Consider the following 22,147-nt stretch of genomic DNA (forward strand, 5'->3'; position numbering starts at 1 on the left):
GACTCATTCAACAAGTATTTATTGAGCACCTATTAAGTGTTCTCATGTGGCCAGACTGACCAGATGCCTATTTTCAGGGAGCTGATATCCTTATCTTGTTGCAACTACACTGATTTGTGCCGCTGGGCTCCCACTCCCAAGAGTGCCCCACAGGCTGTTGCTGCTCTGCAGTGAGAAACTTGGGCACACTCACACATCTTGCTGTCAGTGTGCAAGCAGCTTGTGGAATAAATTCCTAGACATGGAACTCCTGGGTTAAAGAGGCATGCCTTTTTAAGTTGACCAGCTGTTTCTAGATTGTAATCAATAGGTTGGGGTTTAACTAAAGAAAGAAATAAGGAAGATACAACCAAATAAAAACATATGCCATGTTCATGGATTGGAAGAATTAACATCATCAAAATGTCCATACTACCCAAAGCAATTTACACATTCAATGCAATAGCTATTAAAGTGCCAATGGCATATTTCACAGACATACGACAAACTCTTCAAAAATGTATATGGTACCATAAACGATCCCAAATAGCAGCTGCAATTTTGAGAAAAAAGAACAAAGTAGGAGGGATCACAATACCTGATATCAAACTGTATTACAAAACCACTGTAATCAAAACAGCCTGGTACTGGCATAAAAACAGGCACATAGACCAATGGAATGGAACAGAGAGCCCAGAAATAAACCCAAGTTTCCATGGTCTATTAATATCCAACAAAGGGGGCATCACCATAAAATGGAGTAAAGATAGCCTCTTCAACAAATGGTGTTGGGAGAACTGGAACAGCTACATGCAAAAAATGAAACTCGAGCACCAACTTACACCATACACCAAAATAAATTCAAGGTGGATAAAAGACTTAAATATAAGCCATGACACCATTAAAGTCCTAGAGGAGAACATTGGCAGGAAAATCTCAGATATTTCATGCAGCAACATTTTTACTGATATGTCCCCTAGAGCAAGGGAAATAAAGGAAAGAATAAACAAATGTGATCTTATCAAAATTAAAAGTTTTTGCTTGGCTAAAGAAAACAGTATTAAAATAAAAAGAGAACCAACTGTAATGGAAAACATATTTGCTAATGATACCTCAGACAAGAGTTTAATTTCCAAAATATACAAAGAACTTACACGACTCTACTCTAAGAAGACAAGCAACCCAATTCAAAAGTGGGCAAAGGACTTGAACAGACACTTCTCCAAGGAGGACATACAGAAGATCCAGAGACACATGAAAAGATGCTTGTTATTGCTAGCTGTCAGAGAGATGCAAATTAAAACCACAATGAGATACCACTTTACACCAGTCAGAATGGCCAACATAAAGAAATCAACAAACAACAAGTGTTGGAGAGGTTGTGGGGAAAAGGGGACCTTAGTTCACTGTTGGTAGGATTGCAGACTGGTATAGCCACTGTGGAAAATAGTATGGAATTTTCTCAGAAAAATAAAAATGAATCTGCCTTTTGACCCAGCAATTCCACTGCTAGGATTATATCCTAAGAACCCTGAAACACCAATCCAAAAGAACCTATGCACCCCAATGTTCATAGCAGCACAATTTACAATAGCCAAGAGTTGGAAGCAACCTAGGTGCCCATCAGTAAATGAATGGATCAAAAAACTATGGTACATTTTCACAATGGAATTATATGCTGCAGAAAGGAAGAAGGAGCTCCTATCCTTTGCAACAGCATGGATGGAACTGGAAAGCATTATGCTGAGTGAAATAAGCCAGGCGGTGAAAGACAAATACCACATGATCTCACCTTTAACAGGAAGCTAAACAACAAAAACAAACAAGCAAGCAAAATATAACCAAAGACACTTAAATTGAGAACAGGCTGAGTGACCAGAGGGGAGAGGGGAGGGAATTTCAGGGGAAAAGGGGAAGGATTTACAGGAACAAGTATAAAGGGCACATGGACAAAAACTAAGGGGGGTGGAAATGGGAGGGAGGTGGGGAGCACTGGAGGAGGTGGGCTGGAATGGGAGTAAAAGATAGAAAATTGTACTTGAAAACAATTAAATAAATTATTAAAAATTAAAAAAATAAAAATAAATGAAATTGAACTGCAAAAAAAGGTTGAAGTTTAGGCTTCAGGCAGGGAGGTGATCCAGGTGCAGAGGGAGAGGTGAGACGCAGGTGGGATGTGCTTGGGGAGGGAGGCAGAGGTGCTGCCTTGGATTTCATGGAGCCTCCAGTGTGAGGAAAGGCAGGATCAGAGAGGCATAGCGACCCTGGAGAGATGTGATGGGGCAGCCCAGGAGACTGTAAGTGTCCAGAGAAGGGTGGGACACAGTGTGGGAGTGGGAGCATTCAGGGAGGCTTCCAGGAGGAGGCCTCTTCACTGAGCACCCACTGTGCATCTGTGGCTGTCCTGGGCCCTTCCCACATTTTCCTTGGGAGACCTGACAGCCGGACAGCCTCCTAGATGCTGGGCCCTGTCATAGGGGAGCAGCACGCCTGTTCCACAGCTGGTAAAAGGGAAGCTCAGTGGCCGAAAGCAAGAGCTGAGACCCCGGGAATCCAGTCACCTTCCCACTGCCCTGTCCCTGAGAATGGCTCAGGCCATTCAGTGCTCCTGTAAATGGGAGCTTTTGCCATGACTCCTAGGAATGGACCTCAGCACACCAGAAAGCCTATCCACCTCATCCCTGGGCTGTCAGGCTATATTACACTGCCAAAACAACTTGACGTAAAATCATTGCTTGTTGTACAAACTGCAGAAGCCCTGAAGTCATAGGATATGCCCATGTGTGACAGGCCCAAACTGCTCTCATTCCTCACAACCCACCCAAGCAGAGGAGGGAGGCTGAGCTGCAGCTTGCTGGGTGAGCACAGGGCCTGGATGCAGGCAGGTGGGCCCAGAACCAGAGCACTGAAGAAGCAGGTGTGGGAATTTGCCTTCATGCCAAAGTGCAGGAAGGACAGGTGCCCTCTCAGGAGAACACACTACTAACAGTTTCATTTCCGAACTTCCCTTTGCTAATGCAAATATGTCTGTAGTTTTAACATAAACAGGATCAAGCATTAAACCCCATTCTGCTTCTTGGTTCTTTTTTGGTGGACAGGGAGGGGAGATAGTGGGTCCTGGACAATTAACTCTCCATTGGCAGGCCTGAGAGGACTATGTCTTTCTACTTTAGGGCCAGGTCCACCTCAGAGAAGACTGAGGTCCAGGACTTCAGCTCTGCCCCCTTGTGAGGAAGGAAGGGGAGGGGTTAGTCACTGATTTGGGGGGCACAGGCCCCATTCCTAGTGTTGTGGGCCCACATGGGGGTCACAGCGTGGAGGCAGGCAGTACCCACCAGGGCGAAGGGGCAGGGTAATTGGCTGGATTATTTTTGTGGGGAGGGTGGCCTTCTTGAGGGAAGCTATTTTTAACAGTGAGAGAGGAGGAAGTGACTTCCCTCCCTTCTTTTACTGCCCTTTATTCCTGTCATTCTGGGGCCTGGGACCTGCAGACCTTGCCTGCCTTCCTGGAAACTCTCTCCCTGTTGAGGAAGGAAGAAATGGAGAAGATTAGAGGATGCCTTCGGCCTACACCACTTTGTTCATTTCCGCCCAGCTCTGTTAGAGAGGAGGGTGAGAAGGTATGAGGGGCATTTGGGAGTCCTTGCTGGTCTCTTGTTTTAAATATAGATTTCATTTATTTAGAAAGAGGGGAAGGGAGGGAGAAAGAGAGGGAGAGAAACATCAGTGTATGGTTGCACTCCACCTGCCCCCCACTGGGGACCTGGCCCACAACTCAAGTATGTGCCTTAGATTGGGAATAGAACCAGTGACCCTCTGGTTCCCAGGCTGCCTGGCACTCCATCCACTGAGCCACACCAGCCAGGACCCTAGCTGGTCTTTTTAAACCCACCACTTCCACAACTATCCCCTTAGGACATGAAGAGAAGTATTAGAACCCATCTCAAAAATCTCTTAAATTAGAAAAGGGATTGTTTGTGTTGCAAAACTCTGAAGTCCAGGGGTAGATCTAAGGGCCCCCAAAGGAGCATATCTGGAGTCTTGTGTCTCTCAACAAACATCTCAGCCCCGCTCTCCTCTGGGTGGGTCTTGTTGTAGGGGGGCTCACCATATGAGGGGCAAAGGAGGCCCCAGCAGCCCCTGAGAAATAAAGCTCCTTTTCTGGCTTATTCAGCCCAAGTCTGGAGCCAGTTCTCATTGGTTGGCTTCAGCCACATGCTCATCCTTCAACCAATCACAGTAAAGTTCACAGCCAGGCCTGGCTCACTTGCTTACCCCTGAGCCCTGGGAATAGTCCCAGTCCCCCAGTGGTAGAGAATATTGGGCATAGGTGGTGAGTCCCCAGAGAGTAAGGTTCCCAAAAGAAGGGCCTAAACAATGGGAGGACATAGACCACTGATTCCTACAAAGTTGTGGAGCCAGAACGGAAACTTCCTGATACCCAGGAGAGGCCAGATCATCCAAAGCCTAAAGCCCTGGCTGGCTGTCAGCCCCATTGCTGTTCCCCTGGCTTCCAGCAGCCCATCCTCCTGACAGCTGAAGCTCCAGGGGTGGCAGGGAGGAGGGGCAAAGTCAGTGGGGTGAGTGTCAGAGCCTGTTCATGAGGGTAATAAGTCAGTTGGCCAGCTCTAGGCTGAGTGGATCAATGCTTACTTCCTGATGGGGTGGGCGGGGCTCCGTGTCCTGTTTCCAAGGCCGACAGCCATTCCTGAAGTTCTGCTCTCCTCAGATCAATGCCACAGAGTCAGCCCTGGGTCTGTGGGAACCTGGGGACAGGAAGGGGCATGTGGCCTCACATGAGCAAGACAGTGACTTTCTTGACCTCTGCACCTTTACCCCTTCCACAGCACCCCTGGAAAAGTCTCACTGAGGTTGGGCGGCTCACATACTCCCAGGCAATCCTTTCACCACAACAGCTCAGCCCCATCTGGGTGTCATTTCTTCAGCTACCAACTGCGGTGGCATTTTTATACCTGTCAGCTGGAGCAGTCACAATATCAACCTCCATGATGTGTTCCTGCAGTGGGTATTAACTTGGGGCCTGGCACAGGCCAAACGTACAGTTGGCATCATCCATTGTTGCCATCACTGTTTTTATTCTTGGGGAAATGGCATCGAGAGAAGGGACTGGGCTAAGGGCCAGACTCCTGGGCCTGGTTTTTTTCCTGCTCTGCCATTCACTGCCTGAGTTATCAGGGGAACCTCCTTTCCCCTTGGCCCTGGTGGAGTGCTTCCCTGTACCTCGTGACTTCTGGCCATGGGCTTTGTGCATCTCCCCAGAAATCCACTCTGGACCAAACAGGAGCAGTTCTCTCTGACCGCTGTTGGGGGTGGAGGTAAGAGGCAGGGCGAGTCCTGGAGGAGGAGGCAAGGCTCTGCTGAGAGCAGGCCTGTGATCTCCTGAGTCTCTCCGGGGTCTCCCTATCCTGTGTCTCTCTGTTCTTGCTCTGCAGATATTCATGGCAGGCCCACTGGGTGCTGGGCCCTGGGCTGTGAGAATGCTGGACAGATTTGTTCCTGCCTTACAGACCTGACATGCCCTGGAGGAGACCAACAGGAAATGAGGTGTCTCAGTATGGGAAAGAATAAAACGGGCCATTGGAGACCCTGGGTGGGCTTTTTCATGAGGTGCTGCTTGAGCTGTCCCTCAAGGAAGAGTAGTTTGGAGACAGTCCAGTGACAGAATTAAGCTAATGACATCCGAGGGCCAGCGCGCCTGGCACAGGAAGGCCAAGGGGGCTGGGTGAGACAAGGGCCGGTAGGTCCTGGGTCCCAGGGACTTAGGCTCTCACACCCACCCTAGAAGAGTTTGAACTGGGCAATGATATTAGCCTGCTTTATATTTCAAGGGTCTCCTGACACAGGGGTTGGGGATGGGCCAAAGTCTAGGGCAGGGGGTTGGCGGTCGGGGAAACCTGGGGGGCTCCTGGAAGGAGGTAGCCCTTGAGGCATTTGGATGCTGGGAGGGTTCTGGGGCCACTGTTGAAGATGGCTGTGGTGTCAGACAAAGAGTCACCAGTGAGGGACTGTCTGGTTTTCACATCTCAATCAATGATTAATTTATGACTGAAACAAATGCATTGTCATTGTCATATTAAGACATGAATATTATAAGAGCCAGCAGACTGAGCCTGCTGCCTATTCAGACCAGCAAACCCCAGGCAGCAGGCTGCTCCCCCAGCCAGTGCCTCTCGTGCACTGACGGCTCTGTGGCTTTGGAAGCAATCTCCCCTGCCTAGGCCTTGGTTCCCTCAAAAGAAGTGGGTCCACATGGGATGAGGGGCCCTTTGGGATCTCAGCCTGTGGCTCTGAGGATGCCAGGTCAGCAGATGTGTTTCGAATGGCTGCTATATGCCAGGCCCAGGGCTGGGAGGGAGACAGGACTCCACCCTGGAGGGGTAGAAAGAATTTCAGATTAAGGGGAAGCCAGGCACTGGGCAGAATCAGAGAGGGTTGGAAAGGTATGCTTGTTGCTAGAACTCCTAGTGTGTGTGGGACACCAATTCCCTTTCATCTCATCAGCTGCACAGATGTCATGAGAGGGACATTATTATTCTTATTGTTGCAACCCCATTTTACAGAGTGGGACCTCAGCAAGGGACACGTTTGGGTTCCCTCCACCTGGCCCTGGTTGTGGACACCCCCCTCGACACAAGATGAAGCAGCGATGCTCTGCCTGGCTGTGGGCCTTGCTTTGGGAGGGCCCTGAGCCCCTTTGGTCACAGGCAGGAAGCCATGGGGCAGGCATGTGAGCTGGTTAGCAAGAAGCCTGTGTACAGCCCTGCCCCTCTGTTCCCTGGTCTCTGCAACTGGAGCATAGGCACCCCACATGGCTTGGAGAAGGACCATGCATCCTCGGCCTGTAACAGCTGCTGTGTGGTGTAATTACAGTTGAGGATTAAATTCTGGCACAGGAGGTGGGTCAGGAGGGTGGGAAGCGGAGCCTAAAGGGCAGTAGCCTGGGGAGTCAGGCCCACACCTCAGCAGGGACATTCTTTGCTCAGTGAGTGACCTTGGGTGAGACACTTGCTGTCTCTGTGAAAGACATTGGGTGATGGCTTTGGGGAAGTCTCTGGCCCCAGGAACAAGATGTGGCTTGCCTGCCATTGGCTCCTCAGTAAGTAGCAGGGTGAACACTCTGCGTGTATGTGAGCATTAGGGTGGAGAGTGCCCTAGGCCCATCCCCTTGTTCTAAGAGCTGTTAGAATCCTAGGCACAGAGGTATCCCAGATGTTTCTGTCCTTTTCCCAGCCAAGACCCAGTCTCCCAGCAGAAGGGAATCTGCTGGCTCCTCTGGGGAAAAGGGGGAGGAAAAGGTGGGCATCTGAGTCACTTTCCTCCTCTGTCACTTCAAAGGAGAAGAAGGAAAAGTTTCCTGAGAGCTTTTGGTCCCCTGAGAGGTTGGTCTCCAAGGAAGAGAAACCAGGACACTCTGTGCCAGTCACCGGGCATTGTGGGGGTGTTTCCCTGGAATCTCCTGGGATGTCCCTCTCTCAGCCCTAGGCAGTCAGTCATTCCTGGCAAAGGACAGGGCTCTGGTCCTGGGGTCAGACCTGGCTTTGAGGCCCAGCTCTACCTTCAATGGTTCTGTGACTGGCGAGTGACCATCCCTCTCTGTGCCTCAGCTCCTTCACCTGTTAAATAAGGCCAGTGACTCCAGAGGGTCACAGAGTTAATACAATAACCCTAGCAAGGTCCTGAGCACAGAGCCTTGTGTGTAGGGAGTGCCCTGTTACTCAGTCAGAGCTGTGCTGGGCGCTTCAGGTAGACTGACTGCATCATGAATCCTCACTGCAGCTCAAGGCACTAGGAAATCTCACTACCCCCACTAGATGATGGGAGTGTGGCCTGGAGAGCTGAAGTGATCTGCTTCCACAGCTGGCCAGTGGAGGTGGTGGGATTTAAATCCCAGACAGCATGAGGTTGGCGAACTCTCTGGGTGGCCTAGACCAGGTGGCACTTTCCACCTTCCTAGGGCCAGGAGCCTGGGCAGGATCGTAGGCTGGAGCCTGGGGCAGGTAGGGCCTGCAGACTGCACTGTCTGAGTGGCCAGCAATCTGGGCGTTGGCCAGAGAGCCATCCTCCTCGGTTAGAATCCTGCAGGCAGTCTCCCTGCTGTGCAGACACATAATTATATTTCACATTAAAGGGGAAGCTGGAGGCTGAGTGGGTCTGGGAGTCATTTCAGACTTGTGCTCTGGGCACAGACCAGCATCTTTGACAAAGTTCTGTGGCTCCAAGGCTGAGCTAGGGGTCAGACTAGTGATAAAGTGGGGTCTTCCTAGGCCAAGGCTCAGCTGGTTAGGTCTGTCTGCCAGTATGAAAGTCCTGGGCTGGCAAGAGGCTGAGAAATCTAAGACCCAGACAACAGGCCCCAGGAAGCTGGGAGGGCAGGAAACTACTCCTTCCTTGCTCTTCCTGGGGACAGGCTGGGAAAAAGCCTGAGCCTCCAGAGGCAGGGCTGTGGAGAGAAGGGGTAACATGGGGGTCAGGTCTTCAGAAAGGGAGGCCAGAGGGAGGAGCCTGGAGAGGATTGGAGAGAAGCCAAACAGAGCTCAAGATGGGAGGGGAGAGATGCCAAGGGGGAGGGGAGATGAAGTGTGTACGAGTGTGCATGCCTGGTGTGCAAGAGAAAAGGATTCTATGGGAATGTACGAACCAGGATCTGGGTGCACATGTGCACACGTGCAGAACTACCCTGAATGTGCACATATGAGTGTGTATGCCCCTGTGCACTTACAGCCATCACATATGTCAGGGCATGAATTTTATATGTGTAGATGAACTTGTCTACCGGCAGTGTTGCACGCGCATGTGCAAGACCCCCTTGCCTGTGTGTGCACACTCTCTATGCACCTGCTTGTGCTTGTGTCCCTGGAGGACATGACTCTGTGTGTGTGCGCGCACCAGTGCCCGCGCGCGCATCCCAGTGGGCAAGTGGCTGGTGGTGTGTGGGGGGGCGCATTCCGGGGCTGGAGAAGCGCTTAGCCAGGCCAGGACCCAGGTGGGTGGGGGCAGCGGCGGTTCGACGAGCGGCGGGTGTGATCTCGTTTGAGAGTTAGAGGAGTTGAAGAGCTGGATTTTGGTAGCAGCAGGGCGCGGAGCTGGGTGTGCGCAGAGCCTCAGCCTCCCGCTGCTTCCTTGCTCTCCATCCCTCTCTTGCTGCCTTCCAACGGCCTCGCCGCTGCCACAGCCTCCCTGGGAACTGTAGTCAGGGTGGAGGGGCTGGTGCGGCTGGACCCCGCGGGGAGGCGCGGGGAGGCGCGGGGCGCAGGAGCGTGGGGAGCGCGCCGGGCCTGCCTGAGATCAGATAACAGTCAGCGGGGGAGGGGGTGCGTCGCCCGCGCTCATAGCCCCACCGAGCAAAAGACTACAGCGGAGCAGCCCTGAGCGAGCGGTGCCCGGGGGCGTCGTCCAGGGGCGTGATCCCAACCCATGGCTAGACCGAAGCTATTGGCGGTTGGAACTGATGCGCCCCTTCGCATGGAGCGCCCCCGGGTGCTGCCCTAAGGTGGCGGCGGCGATGCAACCAGTGCGGCGGCGGCCGGGGCCAGGAAGGGCCGCTCAGAGCTCGGAGGACGCAGAGTGCGCCGCGCCCCGGGCGCTGACCGAGGTATGTGCGGGGTCGCCTGGTTCTCTCCGGGGCCCGGTTTCCCCTCCCCGCAGCCCCTCTCTGGGCTCAGAGTGAGCACGAGGTAGTGCAACAACTGGGAAAGTGGGGTTGGAAGGGTTTTTCCTCTTCTGGTTTTCCGTTTTTTTTCTCTTCCCCCCTCCATTGGTGAGCTTTTGGAGGAAATGCTGACTGCAAGGTTGTCTTTCCCTGCCATATCTCCGGCTACTACGCCACCAGGAACTTTGATCCCTGTTAACCTTCGTTCTGGGGGCGCTTCGGGAAACTTTGAGGCGCTCTCGGTTCCCTTTGGTCGACTTGTACAAGGGGGGTTCGGGAGGCACTTTCGTGCGCAGCATCAGCCCTATGTATGACCTTCCCGGAGACCCCGGCATCAAGGTGGGGCGGGGCGGGGGGCGATGTCCATGAGTAGTCCAGAAAATGCCTCAGGCCAAGATCTGAGGGTCCTTGGAGTCCGCTTCTTTTTTTCACTTTCTGTGCTCTAATGGGGTAAAAATATTCTGGAAATGGTGTTCTCCGTCGGCGAGCGAGCCGATGACTCCGACCCAAGCTTTTTGCTTTTAGTAAAGGGCCTTGACAGTGGAGGATATGGTCCCACAGCTGAGTAGCCCGGGAGGCATCAGAGCAGGGTTCCCTTCGAGGTTTGCTTGTTGGCTCTGGACGTCTGGGGAGGCAGGGGCGAAGAGGGTGGGGAGGAGGGCTCATTGGAAGGCAGCTGAGGTGGGGAGCTCCTGGGAGACTTCAGAACGGGGCTGAGGCCCAAAGGGGTGTCTGCTGCTTGTTCAGATGGAAGGTGCACACCTCATGGGAATACTTTAAAACCTATGCTCGAAATGGGAGGCCACAGCAAAATGTTTCTTTGGAGGTGGGCTTCAGTTCTAGGAGGTTCTTCTGCCTCTCCACAGCCTGGACTTGCTTGGACCTGGGGCTACCTGCTCCCCATTTTTTAGGATGCATGAACATCCTGGAGTGCTGTCTGTGACTATTTCTACTTTCTTATTTACTCCCTGTGTTCAGGCTGGAGCCCTGGAATAAAGTGCTGGGGAACCCCTTCCATCCAGATCCACATCCTGAAACCCTGGTTTGCAGGCTCTGTTTCTCTGAAGCACAGAGGCCCTATGGGGTGGCTGAAATCAACAGCCACCTCCTTGAAGGTGTGAGCCCAGAAGGCACTAGCCTTCTGTCTTACCCCCACCCCACTACTGCCCTGCCCCAACCCCAGCTTCCCTTGTGCTGGGTTGCTGCAGACTCTAGACTGCTGCAAGTGGCCACAGAGGGTGGGTAGGAGATCCCAATCCTGGGTACTGCCATGGAAGGGTTATGATAGAATAAACCCCGCCCGCAGTCCCCTTCCTGGGTCCCAAGAGACTCCCCTGCAAAGTCTGCCCGCAGCTTTCTAGTGACCCCTTCCTTTCAACCAAGGGATCAGAGTTTGGCAGCTCCATGAGAGGTACCTTTTAAAGGCTCACATCAGGTACTGTCAAGACCCCTGGGAGAAAGCAGGGTGCGGAAGGGTAAGGACTCACTTAAGCACACCTAGGGACAAGAAGGGGGTTTCCATAGTGCTGGATAACGGAAACTTTTCCACCGGTGCACTGCTGAGTATGCACAGTGGGCACCCTTCAGGCAGGGTGTTAACGCAGACCTGGCAGAGACACAGGCCCTAAATCCCCAACCATCTCCTTATCCTCCTCTCCAGGTGAGGGCACAGCAGAACCCCCTCCACAGCCTGAAGGGAATGACCCTTGTCTTGGGAAGGGGACAGAGTCTGAGTTTATCAGCCTGTCCCTGGACACCACCCCATGCCCAACTGCCAGGTTGGATTCCCATGGGGCTTCCAGGCTGCTCAGAGGGCACCCTTCCAGATGAGTGCCTGGTGGAGGGATATTCAGGGAGCTGTGCTCTGCTGGGAGGAACAGGTGCCCAGAAACGGGCAGGGCCTTGCTGAAAGCCACACGGCAAGCCAGGGGTTTGAGCAGAAGCTTCCACCTCGCACCTCTGCTGCCAGGCCTCCTGTCCCAGGGTCATTGTGCCCCTTCCCTCATATCCTCCCAAAGCAGAACAAGGTACTACAATTGGTTCTGTGGCAGTGAAATAATGACAGCAATGGCAATAGTTATGACAGTAACAGGGAGAGCAGCACCCTGCAGCACTGGGACCTGGTCTGCCTGTGGGCAGTTTCCTCTGGCCTGGCCAGGCCTCCGGTGTCCTGGGCCATAGTTGGCAGTACTAACTCTGGCACCTGGAGGCCTTGGCTTACATCTCAGGTGAAAGCACCTGCATCGTCACTCCTGGCAACCTCTGTGGCCCTTGCCCGGTCCCAAACCGAAGGTTGCAGTGCCTCCTCTCAGGCCACCTGATATCTGCCCTCAGTCCTGCTGCTCCCAGGCCCAGTGCTGGGCTGGGCCAAGCCTCTGGTGCAGCTGACATCCGCTGCTGTGTCCCTGAGAGGGCTTTGCTGTGACACATGGGTACACCTGCCTCTCTACTGGGGCCTCTCCTGGAGCCCTGCCATGGGCTGGCATGGAGGAGAGTCTGGGAGGGAGGAAGTTTGTGGGGCTGGGTCAGTCCCTGGGAGGCTGTAGTGGGTATGGGCTTAGTCCCATGAGACTGCTCCACTGGGGAATTGGTAGCATTATGGAAAGACAGCTAAGACCGAGGATAAAAGAAAGCTGGCTAGACACTGGGTGATGGGCCAGGCAGGGAGCCTAGAGGTGGGGTAGGGTAGCTGGGCCAAGGCAGCAGGTTTTCTAGAGGAGCTGGGGATGTAGACAAGACTGGTACCTTGGCTGGTCACTGGCTGAGGGATCAGCCCTCCGCCAGCTGATTTAATTTCCTAATGGTCTACTAGTATAGAGGGTAGCATCAGCTTCATTGTACGGACGGGAGGTTTGAGGCATTGGGAGGGACTTGAACCCATGCCCCTCAGTCGCAGAGTCCAGGCACTCTTCCGGACAGAGCTGTGTATTTTCTCATTCCATAGACACCCTGCCAGGTACATCTGTGTGCCAGGCTACCCATGGACTGCCACGATGGCATGCCATCCCCTCCTCCCACCTCTTCCTGTGGGGCTGGTTCCACATAGGCCTGGGGTCTGCTTGCCATCTTCAGGTCTCAGGTTGCATATCCCTGGGACCTAGTGAAGGCCTGGCCTGCAGTTGGTGCTCACAAAGTGTTTGGTGGGTCAGTGTCTGGGCTGCTTTCTCTGGCCACAGAGACCTCAGTGGGCCCTTTTGTGTGTCATGGGCTGTGGCTGTTGGGGAGCTCAGGTGGTGGAGACCCTGGCCCCAGTGCAGTGTCTGACATACAGAAGGTGCTTAATGAACCAGTGTTAAGTAAGTGGAGGCCTGGCCCTGCCCTTGAGGATCTCAGTGTTTGGAAGGAGACTTCAGGGCAGTCAGCGAGGGCTTGCGAGACCTGCGGTGTGACTGTGGCTGAGTTACTTCTCCTCTTGGGTCTCAATTTGTCGTCTGCAAAGCGGGACTGAAGCCCCAGCTGGGGAGGCTGCTGAGAGCACCCAGGATGGGAGAGTAGGAATGTGAGCCTCCGTGTGTGCCTCTGGACAAGAGGTCTCAGCAGAAGCAGGCATGTGGAAAGGGAGCACTGTGAAGGAGATGTCAGCATTTGCAATGCCAGAGCCTTGGGAGTTCGTCATTCCAGTCCAGCCTGCCCTTGTACACTTGAGGCCCAGAGAGGGTAGGTGATCTGCTGTAGCAAAAGAGGGCCTGAGATGCAGGCCCCCTGCTCCTGCTGCATCCTTGGTGCCCTGCTTCCTGCTCCCTCCCTACACCACCCGGCAGATGTTCCAGACCTCACATCTTTCTGCCTGTTGCTGAAATGGAAGCCTCAGGGGCAGTGGGGACCTTAAAGACCCCAGGTCTGATTTCCTAATTGGCCTTCTGTCCTGGAGCATGGGACACAGCTTTGTTACATGGCCAGGTAGGAGTGGAAACTGCTTTCTCAGTGTCCTCAGGGAGCAGGTCTATGCTGCCTGTCATCAGTGCTGCAAAGTCAGTAGTGGGATTAGCCTCCTGGCTCCTGTGGAGGACCGCCTCTGCCCACCTGGCTGGACTGGCCTGAGCTCGAGGATGCAGGCTTGGAGAAGGCCAGAGAGCAAAAATTAAAGCCTTCAGAGTAGAGGCTTTTGTCAGGGCCACCCCAAGCTGCAGCTGCTTGAGCTCTAAATGTGCATTTGATACACTCTGGGTGCTTTAGTCTCAGCAGAGCCCTGGGCTCAGGACCCTGTCATGGTTCCCCTCTCCTGCAGAACAGAAGCCACACTCCTCACCGTGGTCCCCAAGGCCTGGCACAGTCTGGGCATCATTACTGGCTTTCATTTCCACTCTTTTCTTCCACTCAGGCAACTTGCCTCCCTCATTGCTGTTCCTCTAAAACACCAGGCCTGCTCCAGAGCCAGCAAGCTGCCCCAGAGCCTTTGCACTTGCTGCTCCCTTTGCCGGCAACACTCTCCCCCCAAATCTCCATAAACACTCTGCTTCACCACTTTCAGATCTTGCCCGGATGCATGTCCTCCATGAGGCTGCTCCTGGCTTTCCTGAATAACATCATAGCCTCCCTTCCCCTGCACTCCTCATGCATTTTTCTTTGAAAATCTTTTAAAATGGAATTTATTGGGATGACATTGGTTAATAAAATTATATAAGTTTCAGGTATGTAATTCCACAATACATCATCTGTATATTGTATTGTGTGTTCACCACCCTGAGTCAAGTCTCCTTCCATCACCATTTATTCCCCCTTTACCCTGTCCTACGTAGCTCCCCCTCCTGCATTTTTGCCATGTAGCACTTAACGCCATCTGCCACACGATGTTTTATTTGCTTATCTTATTTACTGCCTGTCCCCCTAAAATACAAGCTCCTTGAGTGCAGGGTTTTGGGTCTGATTCCCTTCCAGCTGATGCTCAGTGCTACAGCAGTGCCCACCGTATGTAGGGGCTCAGTAAAAGTTCAGGGAATGATGGGTTGGCTTGTTCATGCATGGTGCCTGACATGGAGTGAGTGCTCAGTAGCCATGGGAGCCAAAATTATTGTTCTATTCTGCAGATGAGAAAACTGAGCATCAGAGAGGTGACATCCCTGTCCCAGAATGGTGGATCTTATTGGGGGAAGAGCTCTGAGCCTTTGGCCTGCCATCTGTCAGTGTCAGAGGGCATGAGCTGGCATTTATTTCAGGCTCTTACTCTGCATTGAGATGTATCTGTATCTCAGATCTGTGAGCTCTGAGCCTGCTATGTCCCTGGCAGTTGGCCTGTTTCCAGCTTAGGATGTCCCCACTGCACCCCTGTGAGAGGTAGGAGCTGTTCTCATTGCAGATCTGAGCAAACTGAGGCACAGGGAGATCCACTACTGTCATTGCCCCCCTCCCCACGTCCATGAATGGCTAACCCTTCCTCCAGGAAAGTGTGTGGGGGCCAGCAGCAGGCTGGGCTGACCCTCAGCTTGGTGTCTTCGTTTCTTGCCCAGTTAAATTGCTTTTTCGTGTGTCTATTGGCCATTTGTATTTTGTGTCAGTATGTTTTACTTCCCTTGCACAATCTTTTTTGAATATGACATCCAGGTTTAAAATTCTTGTTTTTTATTTTTTAAGATTTGCTATTTTCAACTTGAGCAGCTTCTACTTTAGAAAGACCCACATGCTTCCCGCTAGGCTGTCTCTCGGGCTCCCACTGCCTGGGACAAGGCGAGGCATACTTGAGCCTTGTTCCAGAGACAGGTTCCAAGGGGCTGGGACCCTGCCAAAGCTGCTGGGCTCCACCAGATGCTGTCTGCGGCCTCTCTGGTGGATCTGACTTGGGCAGGGCACTGGGTCTTGAGGCTCATCTCTGGGGCAGGGATGAGGGACTGGGACCTCATGAGGACCAGAGTTGTGTCCAGCTTCCTGGTGGCTGTCATCAGCTTCTGACCTTTTGTTACCCTGTGAGGGGGAGTCCTGGGGTGGAGTGAGATGTGGCATCCCCATTGTGGGAATGGGCAGACTAAGGCCTGGAGAGGGACAACCACAGCCAGAGGTGGTGCAACTCTTTAGAAGCAAGGGGTGGAACAGTGGATGAGACCCTCTGCCCCATGAAGCCTTCTGGCAGCTATTTGGAGACTTGCTTAGGGAGCTGGGGCTGGGAGGAGGGAGTGTGTGGACATGGGAAGGTGCTGAGGTGTGTGTGTGTGTGTCCATGTGTGCACACACGCTGGCATGTGCATTGTGTGTGTGTGTGTAATGGAGAGGCTAAAAGGCCAAGGACAAGAGAGGTCAGGGAGAGGTTGTGTGTCCCCTGTCCCCTACCCACCTCCCTCTCCTTCCAGCTGCAGCCTGAGTCCCCTGAGCTGGTGGCTGCAACCCTGCAATTCTCCAGCACTTAAAGCACAAATTAATCACCACTTGGCAGCTGGTGTTCTGGGTGGTAGCAGCCGTGCTACCCCTGGCCCCTGATTCTGTGCCTCTGGGCTCTTGGTTGCAGGCCAAGTCCAGACCAGACTTCCATTAAGGCCTGTGGGGACCCAAGGAGGACTGGGAAGGGCTGAGGAAGGCTGTCCTGTCTCTTCATAGGGCCAGAACCTGGCACGGCACAAAATGTGTGTGGCTGCGTCACAGGGAGGGCAGAGACAGGTGAACTGGGGTTCCTGAGGGTGCTGGGGTCTTGCAGCAGGTGGGGAGCCTAAAAGTGGGCCTTGTGGAAGTAGGGTGTGCACAAGACTGGTACCCCCACTTAAACACCATCTCAGGGCCCAGCCCTCAGCCTCTGTTATCTTGCTGCCCCCCTCTTCCCTTCTCAGAAAGGCCTCATTTGTCATTTTTCTTTCCACAAGTAGCTCTGTACCAAGTGTGCTGTGCCCCATGCTAGGGCTGGGGCTGATGTCTGGGAAGGTGGAGAGGTGAAAAGAAACAAGTAAACAGATACATAAAGAAGTACAGAGACTTTTTCATATTCTATGTTAATTATTAAAATTTTTAATTACAAGTGTTACAGGCTCACAGTGAAGTAGTAAACAGTTATAAGGGTAGAAAGTGAATTTCTCCTTTTCAAACTGTCTCTCACCCCACCCAAAGCTTTATATTCTTGAGGTGCTCATCATTAGAGAACCTTCTGGACTGTCTGGGTGCTTATGCAAACATGTGAGTGTAGTTATATAAACGTGCCAACATCTACAGCTCCTTCTCCTCCCTTCTTTCCTTTCTTATTTCCCCATAGGATCATTCCATACCTTCTGCTCCTGCCGGAGCCCAGCACCCTGGACCCAGGGACTTCATCCTCTCTTTTCATGGGCGTTGGGTTGAGGGCTGCACCAAGAGTCTCTAGATCAGAGACTGCTGGCTGTGGAGTCTTTGAATGCACAGAGCCCTTAAAATGCATAGGTTACGGATTCTTTGAAGCATGAAGTTGTAACCTCTTTGAACCAGAGAACCGGGAATTGCAGGACTGGCTCATCTTAGCCCTAGGAGAGGTGCTAAATCATTGCCACCTTCCTCAGATACTCTGGAAGCATTTGGAAAATTCAGACCTCTTGGCTCCATCCCCAGAAATTCAGGTTTGGAAGGTCTGGGTTAGAGCCTGGGAATTCACATTTTTCCATTTCCCCAGTAGCACAGTCCCAGGCCCAGCCCCCCCCCCGTAGGGAAATCAGCCCCTTGCAGTCAAGTCCCCTGACCCCGGGGCAGGTCCCACCCTCTCTGGGCCTCGGGGATCCCTGGGCCATCCCAGTCCCTACTTGGTGCCCTATAGACAAGTCAGAGGCCACCACTCTGCTTGAATACAGCAGCGAAGGTGCTTGCCTCCATTACGTGCTCTTTTACCATTCTCAGATGGGGAGAAGACCTCTGTTTGGGGGAGTTGGTCACCTCTGACTCATCTCCGAGCTTCTCCCTCTCAGGTGTCTACCACCCTGTCATTGCTGTAAGGTGGTTTGAACTCAATCTGAGGGACAGTTCCCACTTTGCTGCATCAAGGGCCCCTGTTGAAAAGGGCCTGAGAAACTGAGTCTGTGCGAGGTGTCAATCACCCCTGGTGTTCTTCTTTCCTGAGCCTCGGTTTCCCCATATGGGAGATCTGGGTACCTGTGTTCTCATCCCTCTCAGAGTTGGCTCTTCGGGCAAGGCAGGGGAAGGCCTTGTGCTTCCTCTCTCCCTGGTCTCCCTCTCTCTGCCTCATGGGCCGGAGGCTCAGCTGTCCAACACCATGGCCTGCTGGGCCTCAAGCTGTTGACAGCACCTGCCGGGATAGGGCAGCCAAGTACCCCTTCCCCAGGCCCTGAGGGCCTTCAGACCACTGGTGGGGTGGCCTAGAAGTCTCTGTGCCAGCCCAGCTCTCCTTAGGGGCTAGATAGTGGAATAGACCCTGGTTGCCCTTTTTCTTTCCTTTGCTGTCCTCAGAGGTGCCCATAGGGCCTGGCCCTGATCCTGCAGCAGATACCCTGGCCCTGAAGCTCTAGATCCAGACTCTGGGTCCCTTCCTGACTCAGCTACTCTCTTGGTGGCCTCAGCCACAGCTGGGTGGTCCCAAGGGGCTCTCCACTCACTCTGCCCCAGATCAAGGGCAGGTAGACAGGGAGTGTGCTGGGGAGTAGCTCCCTGGGAAATGGATGAGCCTGTGGTCTGTCTCCTCATCTGTGAAATGGGAACCTCAGGGCAAATGGGTTGAATGAATCTATACCCTTGACATTGTGTCTGGGGTGTGAAAGGAGCACTGGGGCAGGATTCCAGGGGGACAGCCACTCAGGTCCAGAGAAGAAAATGGGTGAGGACAGTGGGGAGCAAAATCGGACCCTGTATTAGTTTTCTATAGCTGCCATAACAAATCACCACAAGCTGGGTGGCTTAAAACAACACAGTTTTATCTCCCAGTTCTGGAGGCCAGAACTCAAGCTGTTGAAGTCAAGCTGTTGGCAGGGGTGCCACATTCGGAAGGCTCTGAGGGAGAAGGGTCACGTGTCTTTCTCCTGGCCCCTGTGGCTCTTGGCAATTCTCTGTGTTCTTTGGCTTAATTTTAATTGCTGCCTCTGTCTGCACCTAGCCTTCTTCTCCCTGTGTCTTCTCTTGTTTTATAAAGACACTTGTCATTGGATTTAAGGCTTATCTTGATCCAGGATAATCTCATTTCCAGATCTTTAACTTAATTATATCTGCAAAGGCCCTTTACCTAAATAAACTGTTCACAGGTACTGGGTGAACGTATCTTTTTCGAGAGGCCATTATTCAACCCATTACAGGTGATCAACCCAAATACAGTGCCCTGTACCCTGACTTTGTCTTGTTTTAAAAGAATCTTGTATTTTAACAACATATCTTGGAGACGTATAGTGTTGGGGTTGTATGGTTGGTGTCTGCTATTTACCAGCTGTGTGTACTTGGGAAAATTATGCAGCTGTTCTGTGTCTTGTTTTGCTCTTCTGCAAAATGGAGGTATTAATGGTCCTTACCCACGTGAGGCTGATGGGAGCAATGAGAGGTAATGCGGTGAAGCTCTAGGAGAGGGAGGGTGTGGTGGATGACAACTTTTGTTAGTACATCGATCGGCAAAATGGTTTTAAAATCTAACTGGTATTTCCTGCGTGAGGCTGAATTTCCGTTTTCACTTGCCTCATTTGGAGGCACTTCTAGGTCTCTGTCCAGCCCTTAGCTGTTCCTGCGCATAACCCTGCTACAAAGATCCAGGGACTTACATCGTCATGCCTGGGCCATCTGAGCAGAAAGTTCTGGAAATGGCTCTATGGGTTGGATGGCCTGTGCCTCTTGTGACTTTTGAGAGTGGTCACTACTGTGTCCTCCATGGTGTCATTCCAATTCTTCTGCCCTTTGGCTGAGTGAAGCATTCCTGGTTTCTCCCACCCTGGACCCCTTACCCCCGTGGCCACCAGCACTTCTTGTCACCCAGACCCTGCCAGTCCTGGCCACGAAGAGTGGTGCCTCCATGTCAGTCACTTGCCCTGAATTCTTCTTGTTCCAGGGCCAGGCGGAGCATCCTTTCATCTGAAAACACCTTCCTGTAGTCCCTTGCCTGGCAGCTGCCGACTCCCTGAGAAGGTTATTTCCCTGACCACCCTCCCCCAGGCTGAGATCTGGGAGTTGGGTGGGATGCTCCTGCCAAATGTGGGGCCCTTTCTCATCCTAGTGGATCTTCATGGTGACTCCAGGGACAGGAAGTAGCTGTCCCATTTTAGAGATGTCAAAACCAAGGCTCAGAGAGACCACACAGTAGCCTAGTCCAAGCCTGGAGCTCAAGACAGGCTCCTCAGCATCTGGGTTTCTCTGAAAGCTCACTGTTGCTGGAGGGAGAGGGCAGCATTTCACCTCTGCCAGCCAGCCCTGCCCCAGCCCCCTTCTTGGGCTGCCAGACAGTGTCCCTCTGGAGATGGCTGACGTACTGATGAATTGCTGTCATGCCCTGGCCTGATCCCATGTGGCCTAGGGAGCCTGGGTATCCTCAGTTCCCCCCACCCTTGGCTTTGGGATGTTGTTAGGATATTTGGGGGGTTTAGCAAAATGCGTGCCCCGGTGATGAATTCAGGAGCCCATGGTGTCACTGAGTGCCTTCATTTCTCAGAAAGTGGCATGATGTTGTGCTGAGGATTGGCACTCAGAAATAATAGTGAATAATGACTGCTTACCCGGTGCCTTCTGGTGCCAGGTGCTGTGCTCAGTGCTTTTTCGAACATCTCATTTAATTCTGAAAACATCCTGGCTGGGTGGGGAGCAAGGCTTGAGAGAAGAGGCCACTGAAGGAGGTAGGTGGCCAAACCACATTTGAACCCAGACCAGAAGCCTTGTGAATGGGCCTCAGTTTTTCTCCAATGGTACAAAGTCCTTTAAGAATGCCATGGGCTTTGCTGGGTTTTCCTTTGAGGGGAGGCAGGGGTGCCCTGCGCTGAGGACCTGGAGATGTCTTGTTTATGAAACATTTCAGGCTTGGAGTTGCAGAGATGACCATAAGCCAGGGTAGTCTGGATTTTAATGGGCATGCCCCTCTCTACTTGCTGTGTGACTAGTGGCAGGCAGCTTCACCTCTCTGAACCTCACCTTCCTACTCTGAGAAGTTTTAAACTGTGGGGGCTTTAATCACAGTTTAAACTATGATTGTGTGTGCCAGGTGTGAGAACTACTTCAGAATTCTAGATGACAGAGGGCTCTCTGAGTCCTGTAATTTTCTACGTGGAGACACCGATATCCCTGATGGGGAGGGAGGGACTGGCAGAGATGATGCCCACACTGAGTGACCTGCAGCCCTTCATTCCCTGTGCTGGAACATGGGTCTGGTCTATTATTCCTCATTCTTATTTCCATAGGACTAGGATAGAAAGGCAAGTCTTTGCTTGAGTGCCTACTGTGTGCTAGGAGGCTCATTCAGAGTAAAGGTTTCACCAAGGTCTTGCTAAAACTCTCAGGGTGAGGATCCTGCCCCCTTTATCCACTTCTTAGACAGAGACCGGTCTCATATCTCTCCATTGGCACCATGTACTGAGAGCCCCGCCCTCTCTTGGCTGAGTGTGGTGCTTTTTTAAAAAATATATTTTATTGATTATATTATTACAGTTGTCCCATTTCCCCCTTTCATTTCCCTCCACCCGGCACACCCTCTCCCTCCCACATTCCCCCCCTTTAATTCATGTCCATGTGTCTTAAGTTCTTTAGCTTTTACACTTCCCATACTATTCTTGCCCTCCCCCTGTCTATTTTCTGCCTGCCATCGATGCTACTTGTTCTCTGTACCTTCTCCCCCCTTCTCCCCTTCCCACTCCCCCATTGCTAACCCTCCATGTGAACTCCGTTTCTGTGGTTCTGTTTCTGTTGTAGTTGTTTTCTTTGTTTTTATTTTAGGCATGGTTGTTAGTAATTGTGAGTTTGCTATCATTTTAGTATAAAGGTTTTTTATCTTCTTTTTCTTAGATAAGTCCCTTTAACATTTCATAAAATAAGGGCTTGGTGATGATGAATTCCTTCAACTTGACCTTATCTGAGAAGCACTTTATCTGTCCTTCCATTCTAAATGAAAGCTTTGCTAGATAGAGCAATCTTGGATGTAGGTCTTTGGATTACATGACTTGGAATACTTCTTTCCAGCCCCTTCTTGCCTGTAAGGTCCCTTTTGAGAAATCAGCTGACATTCTGATTGGAAGTTCTTTGTAGGTGACTGTCTCCTTATCTATTGCTGCTTCTAGGATTCTCTCCTTCATTTGAATCTTGGCTAATGCAATTATGATGTACCTTGGTGTGTTCCTTCTTGGGTCCACCTTCTTTGGGACTCTCTGAGCTTCCTGGATTTCCTGGAAGTCTATTTCCTTTGCCAGACTGGGGGAGTTCTCCTTTATTATTTGCCCAAATAAGTTTTCCACTTGTTGTGCTTCTTCTTCCCCTTTGGTACCCCTATAATTCAGATGTTGGAACATTTAAAGATGTCCTGGAGGTTCCTAAGCCTTTCCTGATTTTTTAAAAATTCTTGTTTCTTCATTTTGTTCTGGTTGAATGTTTCTTTCTTCCTTCCGGTCCACTCCCTTGATTTGAGTCCCAGTTTTCTTTCCATCACTATTG

At 52.0% G+C, this 22,147-nt stretch overlaps 1 protein-coding gene across 1 annotated transcript in view; it reads left to right on the forward strand.

The window, feature by feature from the left end:
* The first annotated feature begins 9,491 nt into the window (after positions 1-9,491).
* KCNJ12 (potassium inwardly rectifying channel subfamily J member 12) overlaps positions 9,492-22,147 on the forward strand; it is a 49,433-nt gene continuing 36,777 nt past the window's right edge. The window contains exon 1 of the mRNA XM_037068854.1: positions 9,492-9,592. The gene's annotated coding sequence lies outside the window, so the exon portion shown is untranslated. The remainder of the gene's footprint in view (positions 9,593-22,147) is intronic.

The sequence above is a fragment of the Sturnira hondurensis genome, unplaced genomic scaffold (genome assembly GCF_014824575.4).
Source record: "Sturnira hondurensis isolate 20B ecotype Veracruz unplaced genomic scaffold, ASM1482457v3 Scaffold0018097, whole genome shotgun sequence".
Taxonomy (NCBI): domain Eukaryota; kingdom Metazoa; phylum Chordata; class Mammalia; order Chiroptera; family Phyllostomidae; genus Sturnira; species Sturnira hondurensis.